Source organism: Suncus etruscus, chromosome 5 (genome assembly GCF_024139225.1).
Source record: "Suncus etruscus isolate mSunEtr1 chromosome 5, mSunEtr1.pri.cur, whole genome shotgun sequence".
Taxonomy (NCBI): Eukaryota; Metazoa; Chordata; class Mammalia; order Eulipotyphla; family Soricidae; genus Suncus; species Suncus etruscus.
The window spans coordinates 21329763-21351406 of NC_064852.1; positions in this window are offsets into that span (position 1 = coordinate 21329763).

Below are 21644 nucleotides of genomic sequence, written 5' to 3' on the forward strand. Positions count from 1 at the left end.
TTCCTGTGCACCTCAATTCTGTAAGAAACATGAAGAAGCAAGAATGTGGGTCTAGGCACACGGATGGCAAACAAGTAGGCCCAGGGCTGGAACCCCGAAGGAACCAAGTGCCTGATGTGAGATCCATGATGCACTCATATCTTTGGGGTTTGAAGATCTGTCGAAAATTTAATGTGTGTGCTGCTTGTTTGTTTGGGCCATACCTGGCAGTGTCTAGGGATGATCACAGCTCTGCACTCAGGGGTCACTCTTGAGGTACCAGGACAACTATATGGGGTTTTGGGGATAGAACTGGGCTTGTCCACTGGCTAGGCTGTGTCTGCACCCAAAAGGGTGCCTTAGCTGCTTAACTCTCTTGGGCTATGTATGTATGTACACATACATACATATATGTATGTATATGTATATATGTTTGGGGGCCACACCTGGTAGTCTCAGGCATTACTCTTGGCTCTGTACTCAGAAATTACTTCTGGCAGGTTCAGGAGACCAGATGGGATGCCGAAGATTAAACCTGGGTTGACCACGTGCAAAGTAAATGCTCTACCTACTGTTCTATAGTTCTGGCTCACCCTCCCACCATATATTTTCTTACAAGTGTAGAGTTGTGATGCCAATACAAGGCCCCAAGGAAAGATGTCCATTCCCTTGTAGGGTCTAGGATCAGAATTGGGGAGCCCTCAGTAGTGGGAGAAAGGCCTTGTGGGAAGAAGAGCTGTTATTTAGGGACAGGGCTACCTCCCACCCCCAGAGCGCAGAGGAGGAGGAGGTGCATGGAGACAGGGACTGACTGCCAGGGTATGACACCCCACTCCTACTCCATCTCCCTTGGAGTTACTCTGGACTCTGAGCTTCACTGGGGGCTCAGGCTCAGCCAGGTTTGAGGGTGTCCTGCTCCCTCTCTTTTCCTTAATGCAATGTGGAATTAGATGGTTCCCACCAGTGTGCCCTGCTGTGAAGTTTTAGGGAGACCATTGCCCCTATCCCAGATTCCATGAGCTTCTTTTTTGTTTGTTTGTTTGTTTTGTTTTGGTTTTTGGGCCACACCCGGCAGTGCTCAGGGGTCACTCCTGGCTGTCTGCTCAGAAATAGCTCCTGGCAGGCATGGGGGACCATATGGGACACCGGGATTCGAACCAACCACCTTAGGTCCTGGATCGGCTGCTTGCAAGGCAAACGCCGCTGTGCTATCTCTCCGGGCCCTCCATGAGCTTCTTGTACCACCAAGCCTTCTGTCACCCAATGACATTGTTTCCTGCTGTGAGAACAGGGCCCACAGAAGTTGCCCACATCGATCCACAGGGTGCCCGGGGTGACACTGGGCTCCTCTATTCAGGTTTCATAGTTCTGGACTTGGGAAGCAAGGGGCTTTGGGTCCTGAGTTCACCTGTGCTGGTAGGGATGGCCCAATCCACATAGTCAGGTTGGGTTGCAGCCCAGATGGTGGCTCTGTAGCCAGAGGTTCTCAGAAGCAGGGGCCAGTGATTTCTGGGAGTCCCTTCTCTGTGCCCTTCTCCCCCTTCTGACTTCCTGCTGTGTCTTCCTTGTTCTGCAAGTTCTGGTGAACTCCAAGTCTTGGGCTCTTCTTGGATTCAGATGCCCCTGGGCTGTGCAAGGTGGTTGTGGGGGGGGGGCAGATTTCAGTCAAGGAAGGCTCACTAGCCCCCCTCAGATGTGCCTTCAGTGAGGGGATCATGGTCCCACCTGCGCCTCCATCCTCTCTCCACTTATCTGTACAGGGACCTGCAGACCCCAATCCCACCTGATCCCCCACTCCCTGTATACTTCCTCCTCTTGGTGAGCCTCCGGGACTGTACAAGTGGACTTTCTCCTGCCACCCGACCCTGAGTCTGCCCATCTGAATTCCTGGGTGTTGTCCCTAGGCAGCATGTCCTACAAGTGCCTAAGTGTCCCCACAGTTCTGCCCCATGCATGTTTTCTAATCTCCTCCTAGGGGTCCAGCATGCTCAGGGTTGTTCAGGGTTCACTTCTGATGCTATGCTAAAGGATAACTCACTCCTGACTCTGTGCTCTGGTCTCACCCCTGGTAGGGCTCAAGGGACTAAATGTGGTGCCAGTGATTAAACCCAGTTCAGCTGAATGCAAAGTAAGCGGGGCACCTTTTGCTTACCTTGGGAGGAGCCCCCCCCCCACCAAGTCCTGTGTCTCTCTGTAGGGCAGGTCCAGAACCAGGTCTCTGGGTCCCTAGCTCCTTCCCAGAACCACTTGTGTGATCCAGCAGAAGTTCCTGGGTTCCAATCAGCTCTGAGGCTGGGACATATGGTGGGGGAGAGAGACATGGTTCCAGTCATCTCCCCAGGAGCCTCCCCTTACCCTGGGTAGTTCTAGTTCTTTCCTTACTGTTAGCCTTTCTCCTGGGCCACGTCCTTCCTCACCTGCCCCGATTGCCCCCCAGAAGCAGCTTAGTGCAAGAACCACTCACTTTATCGGGGTCTTTGTTCCCCACCTCTCTGTCCCCCAATCAATACCCCTGCCCCGCCCTCCATATATATCCTTCCCTCCTGGCACTTAGCTTGTTCTATGCCATTTGGCTCTGACCTTTTCTTTCTTTCTCTCTGGGTGCTGACAGGTTATCATTTTCTATGGGTACAAACAAACCTGACCCTGTGCACCCAAAGTGACAGTTGCCAGGCCCATTTCCAAATAGCTGGTGAGCCAGAAGTGTCAGAGAACATTTCCCTGCATGATGCACCTTTGGGGGTTGCCCCCTCTGGCACTGGATGACCAAGTGGGCCAGGACCTCTCTCCCCCCAATCAATATAGCTCTGATCTCTGTAAGCTTTGGGTACCTGCTTACCATAGAGCTTTTCTCCCAAACACACCAATGCCAACAATGCCAACACCTCAGGTTTAAATTCTTCACCCTGGAGACCCCAACCTCTTCAGCATACAGTGTGATATGGTTCCCCAAACGAGTTGTGTCATCTGTGCCCAGGTATACTAGTTATGCCCAGATGTGCCCAGGTATGGTGAGGTGTGTTAAGAGTGCCCCATGTGCTATGTACCGGATATGTCCAGGTGAGCCCAGGTATACCTGATATGCCATGGGGAGGTGCACAGGTGTGCCAGATACTGCCAGGTATGCTGTGTGCCAGGTATGCATAGACGTGCCAGGTTTGCTTGGCATGACACTGATGAGCGGGCTGTGTGACACACCTGCAAGCAGTGGGAGGCTCTCGAGATGGTTACTGCTCAGGTTTCTTGGGTCTCCTTAGGCTCAAGGCCTGTCCGCTATTCCCAGCCAGATGGGCACCATGGTCTGAGGGTTCAGTGACTGTGCTCAGCGGGGCTACAGGACTGGAACTTTGGCTCCCTGATCCCGGGCACCTGCGCAGGGGGCTCCCTCCCTGCATAGATGTGGGTTCAATCAATGTCTAGTCCACACACTGCCCCCCAACCCCCATAGGCCTTGGACGTGGATATTTCTGCAGATATCAATCTCTTTTTCATTCTCTTTTGGGGATTTTGTAAGTGGTGTCTGTGGCACAGAGGCCTCCACATTCTTGACTAAACTGGACTAGTAGTTGAATGCAGGGGCCCAAGGAAGCAGTGCTGCAGTACTAGTGTTGACTGGGGCACTCAGTGATGCTCAGGGACCATTGGCATGGCACTCTCTGGATCCCGTGTGTGTGTGTGTGTGTGTGTGTGTGTGTGTGTGTAGCAAGACCTGTACCTCAAGCCCTGAACTCTCTGGATCCCACATGTATTCCTGTGTGTATATGTGCATGTCTGTGTATTTGTGTACATGCGTGTGCATGTATATTTGTGTGCTTTGTTATGAGAACATGCTTACATTCTCATGCACATGCCTGCAGTCAAGAGGGCCGATCTCCTCTCTCCTGCCCCCCCTCCCAGACTAGCCCTGGGCCACCCTTGCTCTTCTCTGTCTTGGGAGGACCATGTCTCTGAGAGGCTGCCCTGGCCCTTCCTGAGGTTTGCAGACTCGCATCACTAGGTGCAGACTAGGACTGATTCACCTCCTCCTCTTGTGCTGCCCCGTTGTTCTGGCGCCAGTTTCTCACCCTCTCTGTGGACCATGTCTCCTTTCTGTGAATTCTATCCCCTTTCAAAGGATTCTGTTCACTCCTTATGGATCGCTGATTTCTTTCTGGATCTCTGTCCTTTCTCTGTGGGATCCTGAGCCCTCTCTATATAATCCTGCCCCCGCTCTCTGGGATTCTATCCTTCCTCTATGGAGTGATTCCTTTCTTCTCTTCTGTACCCTGTTGTAACTTGAACCCCGCCCTGGTTATTGCTCTGCTCCTCCAATCCCCCCACCCCCACGCAACACTTCCCTGCATCCAAAGGCAGCTCAGGACTTGGACTCATTCCTGTGCCTGCAGGAAAGGGCACTGGACCTGCCCATCCCTGCCCACCTCCAGCCTGTTACCTGTCTTGGGGTTACTCAATGTGTGGAGAGGGTTACACAGTCCAGAGAATCTGTGAGCACCTGGATCCCTGTGACCTGTGGGCACCCAATCCTGAGTCCTAGAACTGAGACTTCACCTAGGCTCCCCACACTTTGGATCGCCCCCCATAGGGCACTGCCCTGGCCTCAGGTGTGGTTTGGAGAATCTTGGGCAAGTCCACCAGAGGCGGGGGATGCAGGGTCCATGAAAGGTCCTGGACATAGCCTAACCACCATCTGATCTACCCATAGGGACCCCAAGGGGCACTAGGCAAGTCCTTAGTCCCCAGACAGGGTGATACTGGGGTTTGGGCCCCCTCAGTGAGAGGCAGGAGGCTGGACCCTGGTCCAAAGGGAGGATGAGGGAGCTCCTGCAGATGGTGGACATGTGGCCTGTGGCCCCTGGACTTGGGGTCCTCAGAGCACAAAGAGACTCTGCTGTCTCTTCTTGTCTGCTCCTCAGGAGTGGCTGGTGGGCCTTGCCAGGCTCCTGGTGGGGCCAATAAAGGGAAGAAAATGCTTCTCTGCAATCAAAAACTAACCATCAGCCCCATCCCTCATTGCCTCTGTCCAGGAAAGGTCCCTTAGGATTGCAGGGAAGGGAGGAAGGGCAGGGTGGGCACTGAGGCAAACCCTTTCTTTGCTGGAAATTCTGAGGGGGGTGCAGTGAGGCCCGTCCCTAATTACCTGTCATTTGAGCTGGATGCGCCCCCTGGACAGCTGGCCATAGACCATGAGGGTTTGTGCCAGGTTGGGGGGGGGGGTGGTGAGGAGGAGGCTGGGCTGGGTAGGATAAAAGCAGCCATGTTTTCTGCTCTTCCCCTCAGTCCCTGCAGCACCAGGATGCAGGCCCTGCTATTCGTCCTCACACTTGGCCTGGTGGCTGCACTATCCCCCCAGGAAACCCCTGCTTCTTTGGACCCAGATGTGAGGCTATGTGAATGGGGAGTGGAGGGGGGTCCTGAGGTGGGGGAGGCTTCCTGCACCCCAACATTGGCTCCAGGAAAAGGGGTCTCATGTGGGAAGGCAGGGGAAGACAGAGCTGCAAAGACCCTGTTTCCAGATCCAGGGGACATGGTACATCAAGGCCTTTGTGGGATCCCTGGTCATGACTCGGAGAGTAGCCCCTCTTGTCTTCCGGTCTCTGGGGGACGATGCTCTGCAGGCCTCCGTCACACACAGGTGCGCACCACATTGGGTTTGGGCTATGCAGGGGGTCCTGGGGCTATGGGATCCTCACCCACTCACCTCCCTGCAGGGCCCATGGCCAGTGCTACGAACTGAATGTCACCTTGGACAGAGTGGGCCCCGGCAGATACAGCGTCTGTGAGTCCCAGCCTCTGCCACCTGTCCCCTTGGTCACCTATCCTTTTGGCATCTGTCCCCTTGGCCATTTGTTCCCTCGGCCACCTGTCCCCTCAGTCACCTGTTCTCTCAGCTTTTGTCCCTTCTCCTCCAAGACTGGCTGAGAGGACATAGGTCCCTGGAGTAGCCTGTGCTGGGGCTGCTCAGCTAGGACAGCAGAGACAGTCATAGGATGGTTTCAGCTGGGGGCAGCAGGGTTGGTGATCCGGTAACTGCCTGGGCTTGGCCCAGTCAGGGGTCTGAGTTCGCTGCAGGTGGAGATGGTTTCAGCTGAGGACCATGTGGTGATCTACAGCGAAGGCCTTGTCTATGAGAAGCGCTACAGATGTGTCAAGCTAATGGGTGAGGTTTGGTGTACCCTCTGCACCCAGACTCTGTGTGGTGTCAGGCACAGGGAGACCCTCTTGAAGGGTCATGATTCTCGGGGCTACATGGTTCTACGGTGTCCCTGTGTTTCCAACCTGGATGTTCCCTCTGTCCCTTCCCTGGGTGTCCCTGCTGTCTCTCCTTTTGCTCTCAGCTCAATCCAGGGTTACTTTCTCACCGAATCCTTCTCTCCCCTCCCACAGGCAGGACCCTGGACTTGAACCTGGATGCACTGGAAGCTTTTAAAGAATCAGCTCAGCACAAAGGATTTAAGGAGAAGGATGTGTTTCTGCCTGCACAGATGGGTGAGGCTCTTCTGATGGGTCCCTTATCTTTTTCTGTGTGCTTGTCCCCATGTGGCCTGTTCCCACATGCTTGTCCCCATATGCCTGTCCCATGTGCATGAGTGGGTTCACCCATTTTTGCCCACGGTTCCTCACCCTACTTTATTCTTGGCTCTCTAGGAAGCTGTACCCCGACAGACCTCAGAGCAGGAAATCCCTGATGCATCGCAAAGATCAGGGTGCCTGGTGTCCTGGTGTGCAGAGCTGGGCATCCTGTGCCACAGGAGGGATCCTGGGAGCACTCTGAGGTTCCGAATGTCTTATGTTCTGGTGGGCAGAGCTGTGCCCGCTGTGCCCTCATGTCCTTCCTTCTAGCAGGCCCTACTGCCTCTGACTGTACCCCCTCAACCTTGTCCTGGCTCCTGCCCCACATAAAGAAATTCAGCAGCCCTGGGGCTCCGACCATCTTTGGGTCTCAGTGCACTGGGACTGGGGCACAAGCTAGGTACTGGCTCTCCCGGGGAAGGAGGGCCGCACAGCCCGAGATCTGGGGTGTGGGAACTAACTGTGGGGCTCCAGATCCTGGGGATGGGTTATCTATACTGTGGGGGTTCTGGGGGCCTTACTGTTTGGGCTCTGTTTCCTGAGCATGTGGGGGCCACACTGCGGGGGTTCTATGTATCTGGGTGCATTGTGAAACTCTGGGTTCTGGGGTCCCACTGTGGGAGTCCAGGATATGTGTGGTGTGTGCTGTAGGGCCCCAGGTTCTGTTTTTTTTATTGTTTTGTTTTGGTTTTTAGGCCACATCCGGCAGCACTCAGGGCTTACTCCGGGCTCTGTGCTCAGAAATCACTCCTGACAGGCTTGTGGGTCCATATGGGATGCTGGGAGTAGAACCCGGTCTGTCCCAGGCTGGCCACATGCAAGGCAAATGCTCTACCACTGTGCTATCACTCTGGCCCCCTTGGCCCCCAAGTTCTGGAGGAGCTGTACTGTGGGGCTCTGGGGTGCCCACTGTGAAGTTCCTGGCTTGTGTGGGAGCTGAACTGTAGGACTTCGGGTCCTGGGGTTCAGAAGTGGGGCAGGAGCATGGCTGAGGTACCCTGAGGTGAGGCCCCTAGTTTCTGATCATCTGGTGGCCATGATTAGACATAGGTGGGATAGACTTCCTGAGCAGGATAGGGGTCCCCTCTTCCCTCAGCACCTCTGGACCTCCTTCTTGCATGGTCTTTGAGGCTGTCTGGCAGCTCCCAGAAACAGACAGGCAGGTGAGACCTCTGTCAGGTGTCTACAGCATTCAATAACTGTGTGAACTGGTGTCTATACCCAAGATGACTGTGAGCTGGTATCTACACCAGGATGACTTGTGAGCCAGTGTTTACACCTGGGATGACTGTAAGCTGGCATCTGCATCTGGGATGACCGTGTGGGCTGGTGTCTGCACCCGGGGTGACTGTGTGAGCTTATGTCTATACCCAGGATGACATTATGAGATAGAATCTACATGTAGGTGATGGTGAGACATTGGCTATATCAGGGATGACTGTGGGAGCTGGTGTCTAAATTCAGATGACCGTATGAGTCAGTATCTACACCCAGGATGACTGTGTGAACAGATGTCTATACCTGGCATGGATGACTGACGTATGTACCTGAGATGGCAGTGGGAGCTGTTGTCTATACCTAAGATGCCTGTGTTAACTGGTGTCTACACCTGGGATGACTGTGGGAGCTGGTGTTAGCATCCAGGATGACTGTCAGGTAGCATCTACATCTGGGATAACTATGAGATGTGTCTACATTTAAGATAACCGTGTAAACTGGTATTTATACCAGCTATGATTGATTGAGTTGGACTTTACACTCAGAATGACTGTGTGAACTTCTATCTACACCTGGGATCACTGTGTGAGCTGGTGTCCATACCAGGGAGAGTTCATAGGAGTCAGGGTTGTAAAGATTGAACCTACTGTGGTTGATCTACTTCTTTGTCCCCCACAGTTGTCCAGTCCCAATTCTGAGTCCCAACACTCCAACCCAGCTCTCCCTGTTGCTCTGACCATCCTTACAAAACTAATCTGTGTTCCTGGCACAGCCCCACTTGGCCCCAAGTAGCCCTTCCCTGAGTCTTCCAGGAATTGCTGGACCTAGTAACAGTCCACAATTGTCCCGTAGGAGGAAGCCCCTGAGCCCAAGGGATAGGTAGAGGGTGGTACAAAGACCTGAGCCCCACCAGCTACCTATAAATGGCCCCAGGACCCACTGCTCAGCCTCACTTGCTTCAGTGCAAAGGTGCAGAATCTACCGCAGCCATGAAGTGCATCCTGCTCGCTCTGGCCCTTGTATGCGGCATCCAGGCCGTCATCATCCCCAATACCATGAAGAACGTAGACATCAAAACGGTATGGAGGGCTGGGGGGTGAGCTTAGGCTTCGGGTGGGGGCTCCAAGGTCCTGGAGATGCAGAAGGGTCATGACCAGGGCAGATCTGTTGCCAGGACCCCACAGGGGGCTAGACAGAGCCCATATCATGTCTTGGGCTATCAGACCCATGTCCGATCCTGGGCCCACAGACCCCTGTGTCCACAGCTTGGGTCCCCTTTCTGTGAAATTTCCAAAGAGACCTTGATCAGGGTGAGGGACTAGGGTGAGGTCCCCTTCCCACTGAGATACTACTCACCCCCAGATAACTGGGAAGTGGTACACCGTGGCCATGGCGACCGAAGATGAAAAGTTCCTGAACACCCCAACTGCCCCCCTGCGTGTGTTCTTCACGAAGATGAATGTCAACCCCCAGGAAAACATTGAAATCACCCTGAACAAGTGGTGAGTTGGACACAAGGGGCCCTGCAGTTCTTTGGAGGGTTGGAGGGATGTCAGGCACTGGGTCTGTCCCAAGGCCTGTGTGGGGGCGATGGGTCGGTGCAGCTACAAATCAGGAGCCTTTTCAGGGTGAAGAATGAGTGTGCGCAGGAGACCATCCTGGCCCTGAAGACTGACAAGACTGCCCATTTCACCATAAACTGTGAGTGCCCAAGAGGATGCTGGGCTGGTAGGGTCCTTCAGGTTCTGGGAAAGCTGTCTCCCCAGTATCCCCTCCCTTCATTCCCCTTTGCCTCCACTCTCTCCTAAGTTCCCCCTCACTCTTGCATCCTCTCTTCCATGCCCCTTCCCTCTCTCCCACGTCTCCCTCCCCTCACCTCTGTGTCCCTTCTCTCTCTCCTGTTCCCCAGACCAACAGCAGAATCAGATGTTCGTGGTGGATGCCACCCAGAACCACATGATCACCTGTCTGGAGAACAGCGCAGCCCCTCAGAGCCTGACATGCTACTTCCTGAGTGCGTGTGGGGCTGCTAGGGATCTTGGGGAGCTGAGGGTGTGTGCTTAGTGCCCTGTCCCAGGCCATTGCTGAACCCCATTAGTAGAACATTGCAGTCCAGTGAGGACAAGAGGCAGCTCAAGTGGGCGGTACCTTTGGAGATTCCCTGAGGGCTCCATAGGGGAGCAGATCCTGGGCAGGGACTGGACTTAGGGGCCCCATATTGGGCCTGTTGACAAATCTCCATGGGCCCCTCAAGCCCCCTAAGCTTAATCAAAGTCCCCAAGATCCTGGGCCTGATGACCTGCCACCCCCCCCACAGCCAAGATCATGAAGCCCAACCAGCATGAGGTGATGGAGACATTCCTCAACTTCCTCAAGGACAATATCATGAACCCTAAGATGGTCCTGGACCTCACTCAGAAGAACGGTGAGTGCCTCCCTTCCTCCTGGGGGGCCCCAACCCAAGATGGGGCTGAACCCTATGTGACCTGTTTTCTCTCTACAGAGCCTTGCCGTGTCTAGGTGACCCTTCACCTCTGCTTCGGGTAAGTATCCACCTGACCCCCACTTCTTGGGCACAGTTGGGGTAGAAGCCCTGCCACAGCTGTGGGGTCCGGGGCTGGTGTGGGGTTTGGAGGGGAGGATGGGGCAATTGGTAGAGAGCTACATCACTGGGGGTGCTCTCTGTGGTCCATTCAGTGGTCATGAGCTTGAATATCTGTTCTCACAGGATGGCCCCTTGTGCTTGAAGCCCACACCCGAGGTCCCCTATCCTTGTGTTAAATAAAGCCTTTCACTACCTTCCTTCTGTTCCTGATGTGTTTTCTTGGGGTTGAGGGAGTGTGAGGTGTGTGTGGTCCTTTTTTGGGTCATGCCCAGAGATTCTCAGGGGTTACTCCTGGCTCTGTGCTCAGAAATCGCCCTTGGCAGGCTTGGGAGACAAATCTGGGATGCTGGGATTCGAACCACTGTCCATCCTGGGTTGGCCATGTGCAAGGCAAACATCCTACCACTGTGCTATCTCTCTGGTCCCTGTGTGTGGTCCTTTCAAACTGTGGGGGACTAGCAAATCAAACTCGGAGTGAGCAGGTGTGAGCGAATCCAGTGGGGCCCAGAATCTAGCCCAGACATGGTTAGGAATGGGGTGTTAGCAGAGACAGAGACAAACAACCCTGAGCACAGACAGGAATCCCTGACTCTAGACATATATGGTGGCCCCTGAACCTGAGACACATATGGTGATCCCTGACCTTGAGTCATAGATAGTAACTCTGACTCCTAATCACAGATGGTGACCACTGACCCCAAGTCACATAGGGTGACTTCTGACCCTATGTTATAGACAGCAAAACCCTGACCCCAGTCACATACAAGGTGATCTCTGATCCTGAGTCATAGGTAGTGACCCTGATCCTTAGTCACAGATGGTGACCCTGACCTGAGGCTCTGGCCCTGCTGACACTAATAGTCTCAGGGCTGATGATGTCAAGGGTAAGTGATGGGAGGCAGATGGGGTGTCCTGAGAAGAGTCCTAATGCACCCCTTCATGTACCGTCACAACTCCTACATACATCCCACAGACCAGGAGCTCCAGAGTGAGCCTGGTAGCTCCAGATGAGGCATAGGATGCATGTAAGCCCAGACCCTTACAGGGAGAGGAAATAAAGGGTCCCTGAGGCAGAGACAATGACCGAACTTCTCAGATTTGTGTATGTTGGATCATCTGTGCATCCTGGGGTGAGGCCCACCTGCTTATGGGCAATAATCATGATAGATTCTGTTGAAGGGCTTTGCATCAATATTCATCAGAGATGTTGGTCTCTAGTTTTCTTTTCTTTTCTTTTCTTTTTTTAGCAATAACTATCTGCATTTAGTTTAAGGATAAATTGACTTCATAAAAACTGGTAGGGAGAATTTTTGTTTCTTTGATATTTTGGAAGAGTTTAAGGAGCATCTACACTAATTTTTCTTGACTGAGCTATGGGCCAGGACTTCTATTCTTGGGTAGTTTTCTAATTTTTGTTTAATTTTTTTTTGTTTGTTTTTGGGTCACACCCGGTGGTCCTCAGGGGTTACTCCTGACTGTCTGCTCAGAAATAGCTCCTGGCAGGCACGGGGGACCATATGGGACACCGGGATTCAAACCAACCACCTTTGGTCCTGGATTGGCTGCTTGCAAGGCAAACGCCGCTGTGGTATCTCTCCAAGCTCTTAATTTTTTTTACTTGTGATTAGTATGTTCATGTTTTCTTCTTGGTTTAGTCTTAGGAGTTGATAGGATTCTAAAAATTCATCTATTTATTTTATTATTTATTTAATTATTTTGGGTTTTTGGGCCATACATGGCTGCACTCAGGGAATACTCCTGGCTCTGTGCTCAGAAATTGCTCCTGGAAGGCTCGGGGGACCGTAGGGGATGCTGGGGATCAAACCCAGGTTGGTCCTGGGCTGGCCATGTGCAAGGCAAATGCCCTTCCACTGTGCTATCACTCTGGCCCTCATCCATGTATTTTAATTTCTCAAGCTCTGCAGCATAGATTTGTTCAAAGTAGTATCCTTATGATCTTTATTTTTTATTATTTTAAAATAAAAACATTTTTGGTCACACTTGGCTGTGTGCAGAGCTTATTCTTGCTTCTGCATGTAGGGGTCACTCCTGGCAGTGCTCAGGAGACCATATGGGGTTCTGGAAAGTGAACCCAGGACTGCTGCATGCAAGGCAAAAACCCTCCCTGTGTACTAAGACTCCAGACCTCTTATGATCCCCTGTAGTCAGGAAGTGTCTATTGAAATTTCTCGTCTTTCATCTCTGATCCTATCTATTGAGTTTTGTCTCTTTTTTCCTGCCCAAACCTAGATATGTGTTTGTCTATCTTATTTTAAATAATTGCTCCTTGAGCCGGATAGTACAGCAGGTAGAATGCTTGACTTACATGAAGCTAATGCAGCTTTGACTTATGTCACCTCACATAGTCCTCAGAGCCCTGCTAAGAGTAATTTATGAGTTCAAAGCAAGAACATAAAACCAAAGAAATAAATAACTCCTAGTTTCACGGACCTTTGGTACTGTTTTCTTGTTTTCTGTGTCATGAGTCAAGATGTATCCTCTGATTTCTGTTCTCAATTTTTGATCTCCCACTTTCTACTTCCTTTGGGATTCATTTGCTCTCGTTTTTTCTGGTCTCTCAAACTGTGAGGTTAGCTTGTGGATTTTGAACTTTTTCTTTTCTCTGGCATGAGCCTGGATAGCTATAAACATTCCTCTTAGCTAGCTCTACTTTACAATTTCCCAGAAGTTCTGGAAGTTTGTGTCTTCATTCTTTTTTTGTTTTGTTTTGTTTTTTTTTGTTTTTTGGGTCACATCCGGCAATGCTCAAGGGTCACTCCTGGCTCTACACTCAGGAATCGCCCCTGGCAGGCACGGGGGACCATATGGGATGCCGAGACTCAAACCACCATCCTTCTGGACACAAGGCAAACGCCTTACCTCCATGCTATCTCTCTGGCCCCATATCTTCACTCTTGTTTGCTTCAAGAAATCTTAATTTCTGCTTCTTCCTTGCAACTGTAAGGAACCTAATCCTGTCTTTGGCTCTTGCCATATTGATTAAAAAGTGGGCTTTTTTGGGGGGGGAGGGGATTGGGCCACACCCGGCAGTGCTCAGGGGTTACTCCTGGGTCTACTCTCAGAAATTGCTCCTGGTAGGCTGGGGGACCATATGGAATGCCAGATTCGAACCACCGTCCTTCTGCATGTAAAGCAAACACCCTACCTCTATGCTATCTCTCCAGCCCCAAAAGTGGTGTTGTTTCATTTACTTTGTATGGGACTTTTGGGCCTCTTAGCTCAGTGCCCCAATCTCCTCCTTCAGATAGTGGAAATTTCATCAATTATTTATCAGCTAGTCTTTCTTCTCTCTTTTCATCTGAAATTCCTATGATTCTGGGGTTGATTCTCATCGTACTGTCAATGGTAGCCCTTATACCCTCTTTGCTTTAGAAATTTTTATTTTTGTTTCTCTTCTTTCTTTTTCAATTTCATTTTATGCACTATGATTTGCAATATTGATAATGGCAGGGCGTCCTGCAAAAAACATACCGGCACCAGAGTATCAACTTCCTTTCCTGAGTTCAGAGACTGTGTTCACTCTATCCTTCTTATTTGTTGGGGTATTTTTTTTTTTATTGTGTCTCGAGTACACCGATTTGCTATTCAGCTCCATATATATACTGCCGCAGAGGTGTCCTACTTCATTCTTTAATTTATTTACTTATGTTGTTAGGCCGTCACTCAATACAAACTCGTCAGAAACAGAAATAAGTGAAAATAAAGAAGAGCTCAGAGCTGAGGACCCTTGGACCAAAGTGATTTTGAGAACGCCAAGCTTCCTTCACACAAACGTTATATAGTCTTCCCTACACAGGCTGTGGGAGACATCCTTACCTTATCTGAAGCAAATCAGATGTGCAGAAGCAATGTGACAGAACATCTTGACAAGCTTATGGCATACGTCATGTTTTCTCTACTTTGGCGGTCTAATTACTGATGTGCTACCAGAGTTTCTGGCTTGACTACCCAGCCAGCAATGTTCCTTTTCATGGCTAGTGGCTACCTACCCAGGAATGTTCCTGTTCAAGGCTAGATGTTATTTTTGCAGGACTGTGCTCTCTCTGTGTTATCTCACATGCCCCCTTACCTTGTACATACATAAAAGATAATCAGACTGATGTCTTGTGGTCATTTAGCTACTACTAAATTAACTTAATTACTAGCTTAATTAAAATGTAAAGTCCAAAAATCAGCATAACTAGTAATAAATAAAGGGGTCTTATGACCACCGTTGTTAGGCTAATGGACAGGGTAACTTGTTTTACTTTTTTTGTTTTTGTTTTTGGGTCACACCTGGCAGTGCTCAGGGGTTACTTCTGGCTCTGCACTTAGAAATCGCTCCTGACAGGCATGGGGGACCATATGGGATGCCAGGATTCGAACCACTGTTCGTTCTGGGTTGGCTGCGTGCAAAGCAAATGCCCTACCACTGAGCTATCTCTCTGGCCCCCCAAAATCTTTTTATTGTTGTTGTTTTTTGGGCCACACCTCGTGATGCTCTGGGGTTACTCCTGGCTATATGCTCAGAATTTGCTCCTGGCTCGGGAGACCATATGGGATGCCGGGGAGCGAACCCAGGTCTATTCTGGGCCAGCCACGTGCAAGGCAAATGCCCTACCACTGTGCCATCGCTCGGGCACCTCATGGGTAACCAGTTTAAAGAAAGCCTCATACCAATTCAGGTCCTACTTCCTCTGTTCCTCTCTGTCTCATATTCTCAACTGGGCTAACTGTTCCTAACCATCCCAGAATTATCAGCAGAATCATAGTCCTTTTCCCATGCATTTCCCAGTGGAGGGACAGACGAGTCTTGATTTTTGAGTACAATATTTATTCTTCTGACCTGAGTTCAATCCCCAGCATCTCATATGGTCCCCTGAGCCTACCATGAGTGATTTCTGAGCGCAGAGCCAGAAGTAACCTCTGAATACTGCTGGGTGTGGTCCCAAAACAAAAATAATTGGGATTGACCAAACATAATATATGCTAAACTCAACTTTTTCCTGCCATTTCCAGCTTACAGCTAATATAATAGTATTGCAAGAAGCAATTAGAAAAAAGACAATAGGGGCCGGAGAGATAGCGTGGAGGTAAGGCATTTGTCTTTCATGCAGAAGGTCATCGGTTCGAATCCTGGGGTCCCATATGGTCCCCTGTGCCTGCCAGGAGCAATTTTTTTTTTTTGGTTTTTGGGCCACACCTGGTAACGCTCAGGGGTTACTCCTGGCTATGTGCTCAGAAGTTGCTCCTGGCTTGGGGGACCATATGGATCGAACCGCAGTCCGTCCAAGGCTAGCGCAGGCAAGGCAGGCACCTTACCTTTAGCGCCACTGCCCGGCCCCCAGGAGCAATTTTTGAGCATGGAGCCAGAAGTAACCCAGGAGCACTGCTAGGTGTGACCCAAAAAAACCACAAAAAAAAAAAAAAAAAGAAAAAAGAAAAAAGAAAAAAGACAATAATAATAGCAATAGAAGTTAGCAAGTAAACTACACATTACTGAGTACAGAGTTTAGAGACCATCAGTATTTCTTGCCTCATCCTTGTCAGGTTGACAATGATGTTGTTTCCTCCTGTCCAGCATTAGAGCTATCTGGGTTTCTGCATGTCTGGCCAGGGTGGCCCCTTTTCCTTTTGCTTCATATAAGTGTGGTAGATCCAGGTTATAATGTTTCCAACCTTACTGGCACTATGAGTGGTTAGGATGACAGGGTATAGACCAGTCCAAGGAGGGTGCCAACCCCTGATTGTGCTATGTTCTAGGTCCTGCGACCCATTTGCCCTTATTTCCCTGGAAGCTTTCCTGCTGACCTTGCTTGTTGTGTATGTAAATATTTTGGGGGATTACTATGTTGCTCACCCTAATCTGTGCCCTACCCTAGGGTGTGACCTGGCATTATGCCCCCACCCTAGGGTAGGACCTGATTCTGCTTCCACCATTGGTTGGTATCTGATCCCACCATTGGGTGGGACCTGACTCTGGAGTATAAGAGCAAGGGTCTGTGGAAGGCGAGGGGCTTTTTGCTGGCTGGAACTGAATCTGAGTCTTTGGACTTCAGTTTTGTCCATCCGAATAAAGCAAATATTTCCACGAGCCTGATTGTCTGCGAGCTGTTTACCCGCCGTTTCACCTCAGAACCGTGGGCTAGACAGGGTGGCAGAGGCGTGCTCCGAGCTGGAAGAAAAGGGCCTCATTCTCCATCCCTCCATCAGTCAACCTCTTCAGGGGCTGACCTGCTACATAATGACGCCCGGACAGGGACCTGAACCCTGGACCCTCAGAACTGTAAGTGAAATATTTCATTGGAAATTTCCTATGCTGACCATCAAATGGTTTCTGTGGTTAGTCATGTGGATTTTACCACCCTTAGTCTTACGCATTGGTGCTCTAGTATACAAGTGGATCATTCCATTTTGTTTAAAACTAATTGGTTTTGATCTAAGGACAATCACTGCAGTTGGATGGTTGTGGTCTATATTTCAAATGAAAAGTGTAGTGTCTCTAGCCATCATAGTTTGTGGAATTTCTGTGTTGACTAACGTTATTATTATGAGCATAGTTATTTGCTGTTATTTCTATTTAGGAAATAGAAAGTGTAGAAATGGTGAGGCTAAAACCAGTATAGATAATAAGGAAATTTATCTGACGAAAACTCAGACCAAGGTGCAGGCTGACGAATCCAGCCCCACCATCAACAATATAGAAATTTTTGCTGGAAGAAAAACAACTCAGAATGTTAAGCCTGATTCTAGTGAATTGCTTGACAGTAGTGACTCAGATAATGATCTACCTCCAGTGCTAACTCCACGAAGTATGCCTCCTTCTAGTCACAAAATTGAATCGCAGAGCAGAGCAGATTCAAACGATGAACCACATGCTCGGTCTCAGAGCTCTATTCAGAGTAATTTAGCTAATCAGGCCTTATCCCCTATAGACGGGGTAAATGTTTCTAACTATGTACCCTATCAGATGGAAGAATTAGATCGGTTTAAAAGATCATGTAAAGAAAATGGGCCAAAATCGCCATACAGTGTGGAGTTATTAAGACTTTGGAGTCATAACTCATCTTGGACTTTGTATGATTTTAAAAGAATCGCTGAAACATGCCTGTCGTCTAAACAGCGAACTGAATGGGAAATGTACTATTCAGAAGGCGTAAAAGCTAAATTATATAGTCCGGATGGTATGAAAAAGCAAGTGGCAGGTGTTACTCTATCGTATGAATTATTGATGGCAGAAAATCAATTTGCAAATATTCAGACACAAGCAGCTTTACCTAAGGAAATCTTAAATTTAATCAGGGAGATTGCATTGTCAGCATGGGAAAAAATTGATTCTAACAGCATTGGTAGAGGAAACTTTTTAAAAATTACCCAAGGGCCTTATGAGTCATTTGCAGAGTTTGTAGGTAAGATTAAAGATGCTCTGAAGGGGCCGGAGAGATAGCATGGAGGTAAGGTGTTTGCCTTTCATGCAGGAGGTCATCGGTTCGAATCCCGGCGTCCCATATGGTCCCCCGTGCCTGCCAGGAGCAATTTCTGAGCCTGGAGCCAGGAATAACCCCTGAGCACTGCCGGGTGTGACCCAAAAACCACAAAAAAAAAAAAAAGATGCTCTGAAGTTACAGGTGGAAGATGAGGAGATTAGAAACTTCCTAGTAAAATCTTTGGCCTATCATAATGCAAATTCAGCCTGTAGATTAGTATTGAATACATTAAATGAAAAGTCAGATCTGAATGATTACCTTTATGCCTGCCGGAATGTCTATGTGGAACCCCAACCCCCACCCCACTCAGACTCAGTACAAACCTTCCCAGTTACCAAGGGAACAATGCCTTACTCCCCTCGGGGACAGAACACTTTCCGGAAACCAGGTCTTTGCCCAAAATGCAAAAGGGGTCGCCACTGGGCGAAAGATTGCAGATCCAGAAACCTCATTAATAATAACCTAAGTAGAGTTTTCAACACAGTCCCCAGGAGGCAAATCGCCTGCTACCATTGTGGAAAACAGGGACATATCAAAAGAAATTGTCGTCTCCTTATAAATTCAGCTCCCCAAGAACACACATACAAGATGCAGGGAAACGCCCACAGGGCCTCCCCCCAGGCCCTTCCAAATCAGGGGCAAAGTTCACAGACAATAATCCTTCCAAGCCCAGCCCAAGAAAATTCATCACGATAAGAGAATTAATCCACTCTACTTCAGGGAGTGCCGGATTAGACATATTATGCCCAGAGGACATTACAATTTACCCAGGAGCATGCCCTTACATGTTAGAAACTGGCATTGTAGGCCCGCCACCCCCAGATACCATGGGTTTGATTCTTGGCAGAAGTTCCCTCAACATAAAGGGTATATCAGTAATCACTGGTGTCATTGACTCAGATTCTATGGGAGAAATCATTGTAGTTATTACTGTACCAGTTACATGGACCTTTAAAAAAGGAGAAGCGATTGCCCAGATAGTAATAGTGCCTTATGTCAAATTTGGGACTTCAGATAAGACTAGAATTGGAGGTTTTGGAAGCACAGATCCGGATGCTGCTCAAAACCCAATCGTGGCTCTGGTTACTAAATGTAAAGATGAACACCCAATGATCAAACTTCACTTGGAAGGCAAACCCTTTGATGGAATGATAGATACGGGTGCTCAGGTTACCGTAATTTCTGATAAAGAATGGCCAGAAAATTGGCCTCTTCAGGAAATCCCGTATTCCCTAGAAGGAATAGGAGGCCTGAGTTCCTGTCTGTTGAGTACGAGGACTATACTATTTTACAGCCCAGAAAATAAAAAAGCAATAATCAGACCTCACGTGGGCCCATTTTCACCATCCCTGTGGGGCCATGACCTACACAAACAGTGGAAAGCAGAATTCCACATCCCATTAGCTCCAGAAGAGCCCGAACCTTCTTTTGATTTAAAAACCAAAAATTTTTAGTGGGGGCCACTGCCGTAAAAACACCAGCACCAATAAAAATAAAATGGAAATCTGATGAACCAATTTGGACAGGTCAGTGGCCCCTTAAAACTGATAAATTAAAGGTGCTGACAGAATTAGTGGAGGAACAGCTAAGTTTAGGACATATTGAACCATCTTTTTCTCAATGGAATTCACCTATATTCACTATAAAAAAGAAATCCGGTAAATGGAGACTTTTGATGGATCTTAGAGCTATAAATTTATCCATGATACCTATGGGCAAATTGCAGACTGGTTTACCATCACCTGTAGTTATTCCAAAGGAATGGCCACTAATTATAATTGATCTGAAAGACTGCTTCTACCATATTCCTATCCACCCAGATGATAAAAAACGTTTTGCATTCTCAGTTCCTTCTCTCAATAATACCCATCCCTGCAGACGTTTCCAATGGACTGTTCTCCCCCAAGGCATGCTGAATTCCCCAACCATGTGTCAGTTTTTTGTAGATAAGGTTTTGAGCCCTGCTCGTGAAAAATTTCCTCAAGCCATGATATTTCATTATACAGATGATATCTTGCTCACAATGAACAACGAAACAGATTTACAGGAATTATACTCTTATGTTACTGACTGTTTACAAACATCAGGACTGAAAATAGCTTTAGAAAAAATACAGATAATGCCACCGTATCAATATTTGGGTTTTATTTTGGACCGGACGTCTATACGTCCACAAAAATTTTCTATCAAAAAAGAAAACCTCAGAACGCTTAATGATTTTCAGAGACTTTTAGGTGACGTAAATTGGCTCCGCCCTGCACTAGGAATCCCAAATGCAGAGTTATCTAATCTGTTTAAAACGTTGGAGGGTGATCCTGCTTTAGATAGCCCGAGAAATTTAACAACAGCTGCAAAAAATGAATTGGACATCTTCTTGAGCAGATTACAAAAATCGTTTCTCTCAAGATTCATCCCAGGAGAAAAGGTATTACTGTTAATCTTCCCTACTATAGAAACCCCCACAGGGGCCTTGATGCAACAGTCAGGACCTTTGGAATGGGTGTATTTACATAACAAACAACCTCGCTCAGTTGTCCCCTACTTACAACTGATTTCAGAGATTATTATCAAGGCAAGACTCAGATCTATATCTTTACTAGGTTTTGATCCAGATATAATAGTTTTGCCAGTACCAAAAAAGGAAATTGAGTCAATATTGCCAATTAATGAATCTCTACAAAGGGCCCTCTCAGATTTCACAGGAGAAATATCCTCCCATTATCCAGCAGGAAAAATTTGGGACTTTTTAAAGAAAACTCAGTTTGTTATTTCTTCAATTGTTCGGGATTCCCCTATCCCCAATGCCAAGGTTTTTTACATTGATGGATCCCAAAATGGAAAAGGAGGAATAACTGGAGACAACATTAATATGACCATAGATACCAAATATAAATCTGCACAGAAAGTTGAATTAGCAACGTTAATTTACCTATTAGAAAATGTATCTGAAGCCATGAATATAGTTTCTGATTCTTTGTATGTGGTAAATTTATGTCATGTGATAGCCACTGCATCCCTTAATGCTAATAACCCAATCATACAGGACTTACTTAAACAATTACAGCAGCTTCTTCAAAAACGAACTGAGGCATCTTCATCACACATATTAGAGCCCACTCAGGTCTTCCAGGACCTATGGCTCAAGGAAATAAAACTGCTGACTTGCTAGCAATGCCTATATTTAAATCACCTATAGAGGAACATTCAGCCCTACACACAAATGCTCGCCGTTTACATGTGAATTACCAAATTCCATGGAGGCAAGCTAGAGAAATCGTAGAAAACTGCAACGTATGTGCACCGTTAACAAAAAAGACTCACATAGCAGGAGCAAACCCAAGAGGCTTACAGTCTAACGAACTTTGGCAAATGGATATAACTCAAACAGATTTATTTCCAAGGAAACCTTATCTTCATGTTGTGGTGGACACTTATTCTCGGTTTATGTGGGCAATTCCCATGTCTTCTCAAAAATCTAAGGCTGCTTGTAGTTTTCTTTTACAATGTTTCTCTGTGATGGGTATTCCATATTCTATAAAAACTGATAATGGGCCAGCCTATGTTAGCAAAACTTTTGAATTTTTTTGTAAGGAATGGCAGATAAGACATCTCAGAGGAATTCCTTACAATTGTAGGGGACAGGCCATTGTAGAAAGGACTCACAGAACCTTAAAAACTCAATTGCAAAAAAATAGAAAAAGAGGTTTACCACCAACGGATTTGCTGTCTTTGACTCTTATCACACTAAATTACTTTAACTTACCCCAAGGGGAAAGCTACACTGC